This window comes from Coenobita brevimanus, chromosome 96, assembly GCF_032717465.1.
Source record: "Coenobita brevimanus isolate Jiangsu-jjx chromosome 96, ASM3271746v2, whole genome shotgun sequence".
Classification (NCBI taxonomy): domain Eukaryota; kingdom Metazoa; phylum Arthropoda; class Malacostraca; order Decapoda; family Coenobitidae; genus Coenobita; species Coenobita brevimanus.
The window spans coordinates 27,535,264-27,548,141 of NC_137049.1; positions in this window are offsets into that span (position 1 = coordinate 27,535,264).

Here is a 12,878-nt window from a genome sequence, read left to right on the forward strand (position 1 = left end):
TCTTTGTATTAATGAGAATATTATATACTGACTCTGTGTAAATATAATGCATGTAAAATCACTAGCAGGGGCATGAACGTAACTAATCACTCATTCTAACATAACTATATTTCATACCTCAACTTTAGTAGTGCCCTGTATGCAAAATGATTCTTAATAGAAAGGTAAGGAACTCCGCGTGGGATTGTGCAGTAGCTTTCTCCCAGGGTACGCCAAACCTGCCCACCCCACCCATCACAGCTTTTTACTAAACATTTCAAACTCTGACCTAATATGATCGATGGTATTATTGATCTTATTGCAGTGGGTAACCTTCTCATGCACACTCTCTTCCTCACCCAAGACAAGATGCAATATTCAGAACTAAAGGCAAGAATTAATAAGGCACACACGACTCTCCCGTTAAAAATCTTTCAGCTAAATGTTCATAATCTTTAACTTTCTCATCCACACTCTCTCACTTAAGACAATATGCATTATTCAAAATTAAAGACATGAATTAATAAGGCGCATACTACTCTCTCGTTAAATATCTTTCAGCCAAATGCGCATTATCTTTTCCATCACATCATTCCTCAGCTGAAGGTAAACATTCCATACCTCTCTGACATTCCCTCGATGGCTTGATTCACCTCATTCCAGTATTCTGCCTTTTCATTAACCATCTCCATTCCTAGCACGGAGCACATGCAAGTATTTATCTACCTCTAGTATTTTACGTTACTCTTTTAGCACAACTGCGTCTCTCTCTCTCTCTCTCTCTCTCTCTCTCTCTCTCTCTCTCTCTCTCTCTCTCTCTCTCTCTCTCTCTCTCTCTCTCTCTCTCAGTTCTTCATAATTATTTACCCTTTTTAAGTATCTCAGGAGTACCAATGCCTCTTTCATCGCCTTCAGCCCTAGGACGTAATTGGTACTTTATTTTTCGTTTTCCCTGCTTTGCTTACTCTTTATTGGGGTAAATCCAGACTGTTAATTCATCCCTCATAATTTAGATAGAAAAATTACCGTAAACTAATATCATTAATTAAACCGAAAGTATGTGATCGGACGGAAAGGGATTAATCTTAGTTTTTTCCTTCCGTCAGGCGACTTTTATCTTTCCTTCCGTTGGACGATTTTTTTTTCCTTACGTCAGGCGATTTTTTTTCCTCCCATCAGGCGATTCTTTTCACTCCGTCAGGCGATTTTTATTTTTCCTCCCGTCAGGCGATTATTTTCACTCCGTCAGGCGATTTTTATTTTTCATTCCGTCAGGCGATTTTTATTTTTCCTTCCGTCAGGCGATTTTTATTTTTCCATCCGTCAGACGATTTTATCAGCACTGGAGAGACCCCTTTGCCATGAAGGGCTTAGTATTTAAATGGCACACACCTTCGTCCAAAGCAAACAAAATCCTTCATTCATAGCCATTCATCATTCATCAACAAACCCACTTCTCCCAGGTAACATTTACTCATTCCCACACCTAACATTAAACTTGAATTTCGACATTTAGGATATACACGTAGATATATGAAAAGTTTTAAGCTTTTAGTCTTATGTACTCAGATTAATACTTACATCTCTCTCTCTCTCTCTCTCTCTCTCTCTCTCTCTCTCTCTCTGCATTTATCTATCTATCTATTAGTATATCAGTCTATCTATCTCTCTGCTTCTCTATGTAGCTATAAATACTGTATATATATATATATATATATATATATATATATATATATATATATATATATATATATACCTAAAGCTATATATCTATGTATCTACCTGCCAACATACCTAGCTATCATTTATCATTCTACTGATATGCAGTTCAGAATATGTTATTTAATTTGTATATCTACCTCTCCCATTCAAATAAACACAGACACCCCCCCACACACACACACAAAGTAAATATGTTCGCTTAATGTATGCCAAGAAATGGAATGATTTGCACAGGATAAACACAATTATCTTCGCATATAGTATGAGTTTACACACACACACACACACACACACACACACACACACACACACACACACACACACACACACACACACCGGCCATAACTTAAGCAGGAAACCATTAAGAAGTAAACAACACCTTATTTAAATAGCAGCTGCGAGGAATGGGCGCGTCCGAATCGATGACGTAAATAATGACGTCATTTGTTACGTGTGTGCGTGTGTCTGTGTGTGTGTGTTTGGAGGTTCGATAATGTAAGTTGGAGAAACAGTCTCTCTCTCTCTCTCTCTCTCTCTCTCTCTCTCTCTCTCTCTCTCTCTCTCTCTCTCTCTCTCTCTCTCTCTCTCTCTCTCTCTCACTAGCTCACATTAAGGGCTTTTTCGCAGTCGCTTTTTAAGATCTGTCTTCCTCCTACGGCTTCCCAGTAATCTCTCTCTCTCTCTCTCTCTCTCTCTCTCTCTCTCTCTCTCTCTCTCTCTCTCTCTCTCTCCATTTTATATCCCATTCTGGCTGATCAAACACAGATAAATAATTCACAGCAAATAAGGATGTAATACAGAGCCATGATTTCTTCAGTAAATAACAAGCCATACTGACCATTGAACGTACCCGATTATTCACCCATTCATTTTCAAGCTTTCTCTTTTCACACATCCATTTCCAGGCTTTCCGTAATTCATTCATTCAGGCGACTCAGTTCCCAGTATAATTTGGTAACTGTGGACGATTTTATTCACTTCAGGGGGGATTTTTCGAGCTAGGGGGAGGATAGAGAGAGCCTTTTAATTAACCCTTTCCATCCTATAGATCTCCACTGAGTTTAATATAATGATTTGATGGTGTTAGTGATTAAAAAGGATATGTTATAGAACTGAAGGGGTAAACGCACCCACTTTCTCCTGCACACTCACGCAATCCCACCGATACCCACGCAATCCCTCAATTCACGCACCAGAGAGAGAGAGTGCGTGGGGACAGGCGAAGGAGTAAGTTTATATGAATTTTTTGTACTTTCATTCAGGCTCTATTTTTTTTTTGTTCGTCTCGTACACCTACCTTTTAAGGGAAATCTCTCTCTCTCTCTCTCTCTCTCTCTCTCTCTCTCTCTCTCTCTCTCTCTCTCTCTCTCTCTCTCTCTCTCTCTCTCTCTCTCTCTCAAATCCTGTCTCTCCCAGTGCTCTCCATTTCACACTCTTCCTCGAACTCTCCCACACTCTTCCTCCCACTTTCATTTGCACACACTCCCCCACTTACTCTGTACACACACACACACACACACACATACACACACACACACATACACACACACAGTATCCATATGGCACCAAGAACTTCGGTGCAGCTGGTTTTAAAATCTGGTGCCTCTGTCAGTATGACTACCCAATAGATAGATAGAAAGATAGATAGATAAATAGATAAACTGTTAGGCAGAAAGATAAATATATGTGCTTGTGTATGAGAGAGAGAGAGAGAGAGAGAGAGAGAGAGAGAGCGAGAGAGAGAGAGAGAGAGAGAGAGAGAGAGAGAGAGAGAAAGCGATCAGTATCATCATTATCATTATCTTGTGTGTCTTGTAAATTCAAAGCTTCGCGAACTTTTAACATTCATTTTTTTGCAGGTATTATTGTCGGTTAAAAATATCGTTAAGGGCTAAAAAAAAATAAATAAATAAATAAAAGGAAGCATGATACCAGACTTGTTTTTACTGTTCTTGCGATGGAACCCAAGAATTTCAAGTTAATCATGGTATTAGTGAGTTGACAACCGTGTATTTGGAAGAAATTTTTGCGTTCCACGTGTCTAGCAGCTTTCCTCTATATTTGCTTCACTTCTTTCATTGCGTAGTTTCATTTTGTTTTAGTGTATTTGTATGCGAATGGGATGTGCCTGATTTTTTTTGGTGTTTTGTGAACATAGATAAACATATAGATAGACAGATAGATAAATAGATAGACAGATGCCATGTTAAGTGTTATATTGCATTTTTTTTTTCATGCATGTCGAAGAAATAGATGAAATGATAAAGATTCTGACTTTTCTATGCTACATTTTATACTATATCGTGCAGTCAGCCTCTCCTACTAACGTGTACTCTGCTGCTCTCTCATTTTTTCTTTAACCTTCCTGTCTCTGTTTTCAGTTTCTCTCCATTTCTCTTACCTTCAGTTTTGTCTCACTCTCCACTAACCCCACTTTCTAATTCTCTGGTTCTTCTCTCCAGCTTTCCCTTTCTGTTCTTCTTTCTCTCTCTCTCTCTCTCTCTCTCTCTCTCTCTCTCTCTCTCTATCTATCTATCTATCTATCTATCTATCTATCTATCTATCTCTCTGCTCTGCTCTGCTCTTTCCATTCCTCCTCCTCCTGCTCTTTCCCCTTAATTCTTCCCCCCTTTCTCTATCTTTCCTAGCCACACGCCCTCACAGTTAAACTTTCTCACTTTTATCTCACTCACTCACTCACTCCCTCACCGACACTTTCACACACGATTTTCACCTGATCTTTACTCTCTCAGTCTCACACATTTTCCTGTTCTCACGCACCCTCCCACATTTGCAGAATTTCCTTTATATCCACTCATTTCAACACTTTCTTCTCTCTCTCTCTCTCTCTCTCTCTCTCTCTCTCTCTCTCTCTCTCTCTCTCTCTCTCTCTCTCTCTCTCTCTCTCTCTCTCTCTCTCTCTCTCTCTCCAATACTTTCTATTTCACTCTTTCTTTTCTACCTTCGTGTCTTCAGTACCTCCTTCATTTTAACACACTCCTCTCTTATACTTTCCTCTTCTTCCCCACAATCCTTTTTCCAGCATCATTTTATTCTGCTCTCTCTCTCTCTCTCTCTCTCTCTCTCTCTCTCTCTCTCTCTCTCTCTCTCTCTCTCTCTCTCTCCAACCCTTTCATTCGCCTACCCTTCTCTCTCCAACACTCTCCTCCTTTCTCACAAACTCTCCTTCCCTCTCTCTATCTTCTAAACTCTCCCACAGCCTCTCTCTCCCAGTCATTTCCACTCCTCCCCCTACGTAAACCCTTCCAAACTTTCCTCTTTCTCCCACATCGTCATTGTCTCCACCACTCGCCTTCTCCCCAGTTCTCCCTTCCTCATTTTCTCTCCTTGTTTCCCTCATACATATCCCTCCTCTCCCACATACACTCTCTCCATCCATGCCTCTCCCTCCTTCTCTCACATACTTCCCCTTTATTCCAAACACCCTCCCTCCCTCCGTTTCTCTTCCTCTTCTCCTTACATATTCTCTCTCTCTCTCTCTCTCTCTCTCTCTCTCTCTCTCTCTCTCTCTCTCTCTTCCTCGTCCCGTTTTCCTCACACCTGTCCTTTCTTTCTTCCACACTCACAGCCATGCACCTTTATTAATGAACTATGAAACAAAACCTTGAACAGGAATCATCACAGGCACCATCGAGTGAAACAGTGCCTCCTAGATGCTTGTTTGGCACTCTGTAATGGCACTCTTTGTTTGCTCTCATGTGTGTCTGTGCTCCTATTCCTCATTCCCTTCTTCTCCCTCCTCCTTGTCTTCTTCCTCTTCCTCTTCTGTGCCTCCTGCTCCTCTTCTCTCACTTTGTCCATCTCCACAACCCCAGTCTTCTCTCCCCCTCCTCCCCATTCTCTTCTTCCTCTCTCTTTTCTTTGCCTTCTCCTTCTCCTCTTTCTCCAATTCCTTCTCCACAACCTCGTCTTCCGCGTCTTTTATTTCTTGACAGTTATTTCTGCCTCTTATCTCCAACTTTGTTCTCCGTAAAAGTTTCCCACAAAAATTGTTCAATGGAATCTTTACAAAACTTCAAGAGAATATTTAGTCCATGATTTCACTGACAATTTGCTATGTTTGATCGACAACTTGCTTCCGGAACATAACCAAAAAGATATAATTAACTGGAAAGAAGGTAAGGAATCAGATGAGTAGAATGTCACAAGAGTAGTGCCACAAGGTTCAGTTCTGTGTCCCATTCTGTTTTTAGCTTATATTAATGATACTGACAAAAGCGTTTCATGGTATATACCCAAAATTGATGATACAAAAACTGATAACGGAGGTCCGTACGTTGATGGGTAATTCAGAGAGATCTAGCCAAATTATTCAGTTCTGTTCAAGCGTGACCAGTGAATTTCAGTACTGGTTTAAAATATGTTCTTTACACTGAAAGCATTTATGAAATACTTAATGTTATGAATACTCAAGATATTTTTTTAAATTAATTTAGTCAAGAAATATTCATAATCTAATTAAAACCGAGTTATCAGTACATAGAAGTATTAAAAATACGAGTTTTTAATTTGATTTATAGACATGTTATTCGATTACAAATAAAAGAATCTTAAGCTCCCTCTCTATTATTCATTTCTCTTATTTATCCACTTACTCTGTCATGGTACCGTAGTTTGTGTGTGTGTGTGTGTGTGTGTGTGTGTGTGTGTGTGTGTGTGTGTGTGTGTGTGTGTTCTCTCCTCTGACTCATTCATCTCTCTCAGTTTTTCCTCCTCCTCCACCCTCCCTCCTCTACCTTCCCCACATATCTTCCCTTCTCTCCGATCCTCTTCCTCTTCTGTACTTTCCTCACACACACGCTGTATATCTCTCCACCCCTCCCCCCTTCCACTCTCTTCTCCCCCTCCCCCTCCACCCCCTCCCCTTCCATTCCTTTCCTCCCTCCATCCACCCCTTTCTCTCTACCCCTCCTCCCCCTGTCTTCTGCATCTATCCTCTTTATCGCCATCTCCTGTCCATTTTTCCCGCTATCTACACACTTTCCCCTTCTTTATGCAAAATCATTCTCTCTCTCTCTCTCTCTCTCTCTCTCTCTCTCTCTCTCTCTCTCTCTCTGTTTTCTTTTTTTGTCTTCTTTGTCTTTGTTCATTTTTTTCTTTCCTCTCTATTTTTTAAAATTTTCTCTTCCGCATTCTTTTCTTTCCTCCCATTCATGTTTCCGGCACCACTCTGAACGGTACGTGATGAATTGTCTCTGAACCGTCCCCTTTTAGTACAAGGCGTATGTGCGTGACTCATACTGACTCATTCCTTATACCTCAGAGACTTGTGGTGTGTTAGCCAAGTTGACTCATCAAGTTAGTCAAGGATCACTTTTACTTTATTCATTACCCATTTCTCTGCCGCTTGTTACAGGATTTTTCTAAAGTTTTTTTTTTTTCCAACTCTCCGGCAGGAACTCATGAAATTCAAAATGTGTCAATGTTTGGGAATGGAGACTAAAATATTTTCACGTTTATGCTTTCCACTTGCCTGACTCCATTGACTCGTGTGAGTGATGGACGGTAAAGAGAAGCCCACAGTTTATATTATCTTATTTTTTTACATTTGTCTTTAATTTTTTCGGTGAAAGACATAACTTAGTTGATTAAAATCGAGGGGTTACTAGTCATTAAAATCTATGGCCAGCTGGATTACCAACTTCATTCAGATGACGTTACCAGCTGGAGAAATCAAGTACCTCGTTCATTAACCAGTTCATTATTACAAGTCTGTGCACGGTAGGCAAAAAAAAAAAAAAGTCTGATAATATGAATGACAGAGAAGCCGTCAAAAGTGCTGTAGGGCTTACCACGAACTCGGAGGGAAGGAGGGGAACAGGGGAAGAGCTAAGTAGTGAGGAAGCGCATTTTAGTTGAAGGGACGCGTGTCGGGGCTTAACCTAACATGAGCGGGAAGTATTTTGCAGGCAGGGAACAATCTCAAACACATACAAATGAGACTGAGAAGAAAGACCCCACACATTTCCCCAGACTACGACACGCAACTGTCACTTCACGTCCATGTCCCTGCTTCAGTTCTAGGCACGAATAGACTGTGCCAGAGACGACCCCATCTAAAGCAACCATGGTCGGGCCGGGAATGAATACGGATCTCTTAGTCTGTAGTAGTAGTAGTAACAACAGTAATGATAATAATAATAATAATTATTATTATTATAATAATAGTAATAACAATAATAATAATGATAATAATAATAATAATAATAATAATAATAGCAATAATAATAATAATAATGAAACGCCGAGAACTCGGGCCCTGAGCTGACCACGCAAAGTTCCGCCCCTTGCATACGGACTCGCAACAGGATTCATTATGGGCTGAAATGAGATTAAGGATAAACTAAGTCGACCCCATATGGCCTTGACCTTTGATCCCCTTGACCTTGCTGACATAATCAATTCATCGTCCCTTCATACTGAATCACTGACAAAAGTTTCGTCGAAATCCGTCATGGGGTTTAGGAGATATCGCTCCCACAAGGATAAAATAACTTGGCCCCACATGACCTTGACCTTTGACCCCTTGACCTAACTGACCAAATAAGTTTATTATCTCCACATACTGCATCAGGGACAAAAGTTTCGTGGAAATTCGTCAATGGGTTCAGGAGATATCGCACCCAGGAAAGTGTTACGCACCACGAACGGACAGACCAATTACTTAGATGCCTCCTCCACGTAGGTGAGCGGAGCCATAATAATAATAATATAACATACACCATCGGACTGAAGAGGTTACTGTCTTTTGTATACTCCTTTATATATGAAATCAAGGGAGTATAACTGGAGTAGGGAAAGGGGATCTGTCAGTGAATATGTGCAGTGATTGAGAGGAGAGTGGGAGGCAATGTATGGAGTGGGCCAGATTGTAGAGGTGGTGGGGGGCGTTGCGTGGAAGATTGCCTTTGTAACTGTGGTTGTGTGTTGGAGGGATGATTGTTGGTAGAGCGGTATAGTTGTGTGTGTAGGGCGAGGGATGTACTGTGTGTGCCTGTGTTTTCTGTGTGTAGATGAGTGTGTGTGTGTGTGTGTGTGTGTGTGTGTGTGTGTGTGTGTGTGTGTGTGTGTGTGTGTGTGTGTGTGTGTGTGTGTGTTAGTGCAAACGTGCGTGCGTGGACGTAAAAGACGGAATAAATGGGTCTGTCAAAGTTCTTTGTAGCGCTGTGTGAAGTAAACGTAGTCTGTGGCCTTGTGATGTGTGTGTGTGATGTGCATTCATATTATGACCGTGTGTGTGAACCCATAAATGGTTATGGCAAAGTTCCTTTTTTATGTTTATGCCTGGCTTATAGAATTTGACTACGCCAGATGGCCGTCCCTTTGTAATGTCTGTCTATATATTCATGTCTCTCTCTCTCTCTCTCTCTCTCTCTCTCTCTCTCTCTCTCTCTCTCTCTCTCTCTCTCTCTCTCTCTCTCTCTCTCTCTCTCTATATATATATATATATATATATATATATATATATATACTGTATATATAGATAGATAGATAAATGGATAGATAGACAGATATCATCTTCTGGAGAAAATAACGAGAAGGAGGACTGAGAGCGCACAATGTCACGCTTTGTGATCTGTGACCGAACTTTTTACCCAGCTCTGTAGCCTTGACCTTCACCCGATTGTTCTCAAACCTGAAATACTTCATCCTAACCTGACCATGAACCCTCCCACTAAGTTTTATTGAAATTGGATCAGAATTGTTTAATTTGACCTTGGCCTGTGACCTTAACCTTTGTCCTATTGTTCTCAAAACTGAACAGTTTAATCTATGCCTGACCCTCAATCAAGAGTAATTCAATATGACAACGAACTTTTGTGGTTAAAATGTCGAAAGTTTGACGCCGTCTAGTAAAAGTACATTTTCACCAATATTGTTCTCAGAAATGAAACACTCCCACCCTTTATTCAGCCATTATCATCCTACCAAGTTTTGTCTAATTTGGATCATATGATATAGCCTAAGTTTACCTATTCCCAATCTATTACTTTTGAACTTTTGGGGGCAATATTTACCTTGCTTCCGACCCAGTGCACAATGAAACCCCTTTGTAAAAAAAAAAAAAAAAAAAAAAAAAAAAAAAGATCCGTTTACCCATTTTAGAGCTAGAGGGGTCTAAATAAGAAGAAGAAAGAAAGAAGTACTTGGACAAATCGAGATTTTGTTGATTAGGCCTACTTTTTACCGTGGTAGCGTTATGTTTAAGCTACTTTAGATGTTTTCAGTATACACAATCACGAGGATGAAGATCAAATGCTTACAAAACTTTAATACCTCTATGTCTGGGAGTTATGAAAGATTATATCTGTTAAGACTCATGGGCGCCTCGGGGCCATCCCTACATAATGTATATTGACACTCAGATATACACACAGAGAGAAAGAAAGGGAGAAAAAAAAGAATGTGTGTATGTGTGAGAGTGTGTGTATGAAAGGGGACATAACTGGTGCCGTCAGGGTTCTTTTTACTCTGTTGTTGATGCTGATGTTGTAGATCCAAGGTCACCTGAACGTGAACCCGGTGGACTTTAAGTTAATGTTTCACTTCTGGTGCCCATCACCATCTTCGTGACTGACAGGGAAGAAATTGAGGGACGTTTATAAAATCAGGTAATTGCAGCCTGTTGATATGAGTGACGGTATTCTTTCGCAACACATTTATTCAGTGTGAAGTAAATATACGCCAGGATTGTGTGTATGGCTGACTTCTATACACCACCCCATCACATCAGTATATATGTTTCTCTGTGAAATATCTGTTCGTGAAAATATATGAATGTTTATGCCTGTAGTCATAAACGATTATGTCAAGGCTCTTTAATTCATTTCAAAATATATAAACGCTATGGTTGTGTGATGTATATGCATGTGAGTGTGTTTTCGTCTGTATGTATGTGTATGGAAATGTACATATAATGATTCGGTCAAGATTCTTCCCGTGTGAAGTAAATGCATACATCGATACGTGTGTCTGGGTGGCTTCAAACGCTCATTCAAGACAGCATTCCTTTCTCTTCCTCTGTATGTATATTTTTTTCACTCACTTGAGTATGTGTGTATGAAAATACTGCATGTGTGTGTGTGTGTGTGTGTGTGTGTGTGTGTGTGTGTGTGTGTGTGTGTGTGTGTGTGTGTGTGTGTGTGTGTGTGTGTGTGTGTGTGTGAAAGCACATAAAAGGTGCTGCCAAGGCACTTCAAAGCCGTGTCAGGCAAACAGATTCCATGACTATGTGATGAAGGCTACATAAGCGCATGTACATGTGTTTGCATGCACGCTACTATATATGTGTGTGTCTGCGAAAGAGAGCATAAACGATTCTGTCAACAGTCTTTCTAACTCAGCATGAAGTAAATAGAATCCTTGGTTGTGTGTGTCTGGGTGGACATAAATGATTCTGTCAACGTTCTCTATAACTCAGCACGAAATATACAGTCTCCTTGGTTGTGTGTGTTTGGGTGGCTACACCAGTCCCGTCTGTTGCTCTGTCTTGGGTTGGAGGGAGTTCATTTGCACTGTCCAGCCGCCTTCGCTGTGCTGGTAAATGGGGTAGGCCTGTGGGTGGAAACTGGACTTCGTTTGGTGGTGGGTGGGTGTGTGTGGGAGTGTGGGAGTCCATGTGTTTGGGGGTGATAGAAAGTGGGAGTGTGTTGGAGTGAGGGAGAATGGAAGGGAGAAAATGTGAGAGAAAATATGCTGGAATGAGTGAGTGAAAGAGAGTGTGCTGGAGACAAGGAAAGTGAAAGTGTGTTGGAGTGAAGAAGAAGATGGTGTGTTGCACTGAGAGAGAGTGGGGGTGGAGGTGGATGGGAGAGTGGAATTGAGGAAGTCTGGGAGAATCTGTTCGAGTGATAGTGAGGGAGTATATGTGGAAGTGAGTGTGTGTGTGTGTGTGTGTGTGTGTGTGTGTGTGTGTGTGTGTGTGTGTGTGTGTGTGTGTGTGTGTGTGTGTGTGTGTGTGTGTGTGTGTGTGTGTGTGTGTGTGTGTGTGTGTTTGTGTGAGAGAGAGAGAGAGAGAGAGTATGCAAGTGAGGGAGGTGTGGAATATGGAGAGTGTGTTGAAGTTTGGAAGAGCATGCGGGAGTGAGAGAGTATGTGGGCAAGTACAACAATGTGTGTGAGAGTGAGTATGGGAGTGTAAGAGGGTGTTGAAGAGTGTGTAGGAATGAAGAGTTCTATGTGAAAGTGTAAGAGAATGCAAAAGAGTGTGGAAAAGTGTAAAGGTGTGTGGGTGTATGAGAAAGTGTAAGCGAACGTGTGCAAGTGAGAGAGATTGGTGGGCAGGGTGTGAGTGAATGATAGAGCGTAAGACAGTGCGTGAGAGTGAGGGAGCATGTGAGAAAGCTAAAGAGTGTATGTGGGACTGAGTGAGGACGGAAGAGTGTGAAAGAATAACTAGGAGAGAGTGTAGGAGAGTATATGAGAGAAATTAATAGAATGTATGATAGTTGGAAGAAGAGGAGGATAAAATTAAAGAAAACCTTATGTCTGGGAGCAATAAAATAAAACTGGGAATAGAATAGTTGATTTGAGTCTGCGACCTCATATACTTTTTACGCAGACAAAGTTTGCAGGTGGGGAGTCTAACATGAAAAAAGGAGAAAATTTTAAAACGCGGAAGAAATTTACCGAGAAGTTTATTTTCTTGAGAAGGATATCCACCCTGGCACATAAATATAATATGCTTCAGTGGCTTGTGTTCTTTAGAGAGATGGCGTCTTATGTGATCTTTCTTTTTCCTCCTTTTCTCTTTTTTTTTTTCTTCTTCTTCTTCCTCTTCTTCTTTCTTCTTCTTCTTCTTCTTCTTCTTCTTCTTCTTCTTCTTTCTTCTTCTTCTTTTTCTTTCTTTCTTCTTCTTCTTCTTCCTAATCCAGACCTATACGACCCTCACTTTGCCACACTGCCCACCACTGACCCAGCCCATCCAGCCCACTCCTCCCTCGCCCACTCCCCTCCACCCATCCCACCCATTCCTTGCACAGACGGTGGAACAGGAGACGTTGGCATGGCGCTGTTGTAGTTATTTGGTTGTTGTGACCTAGGCGTAAGTTGTGAGCGTCTAATTCCCAAACTCGGTGGCAATCAGTCGGGCTTGAGCTTCCCATTTCAAAGTCCCTCCAAACTTAAGCCATTATTGGTTTATTTTCAGCTAGCGG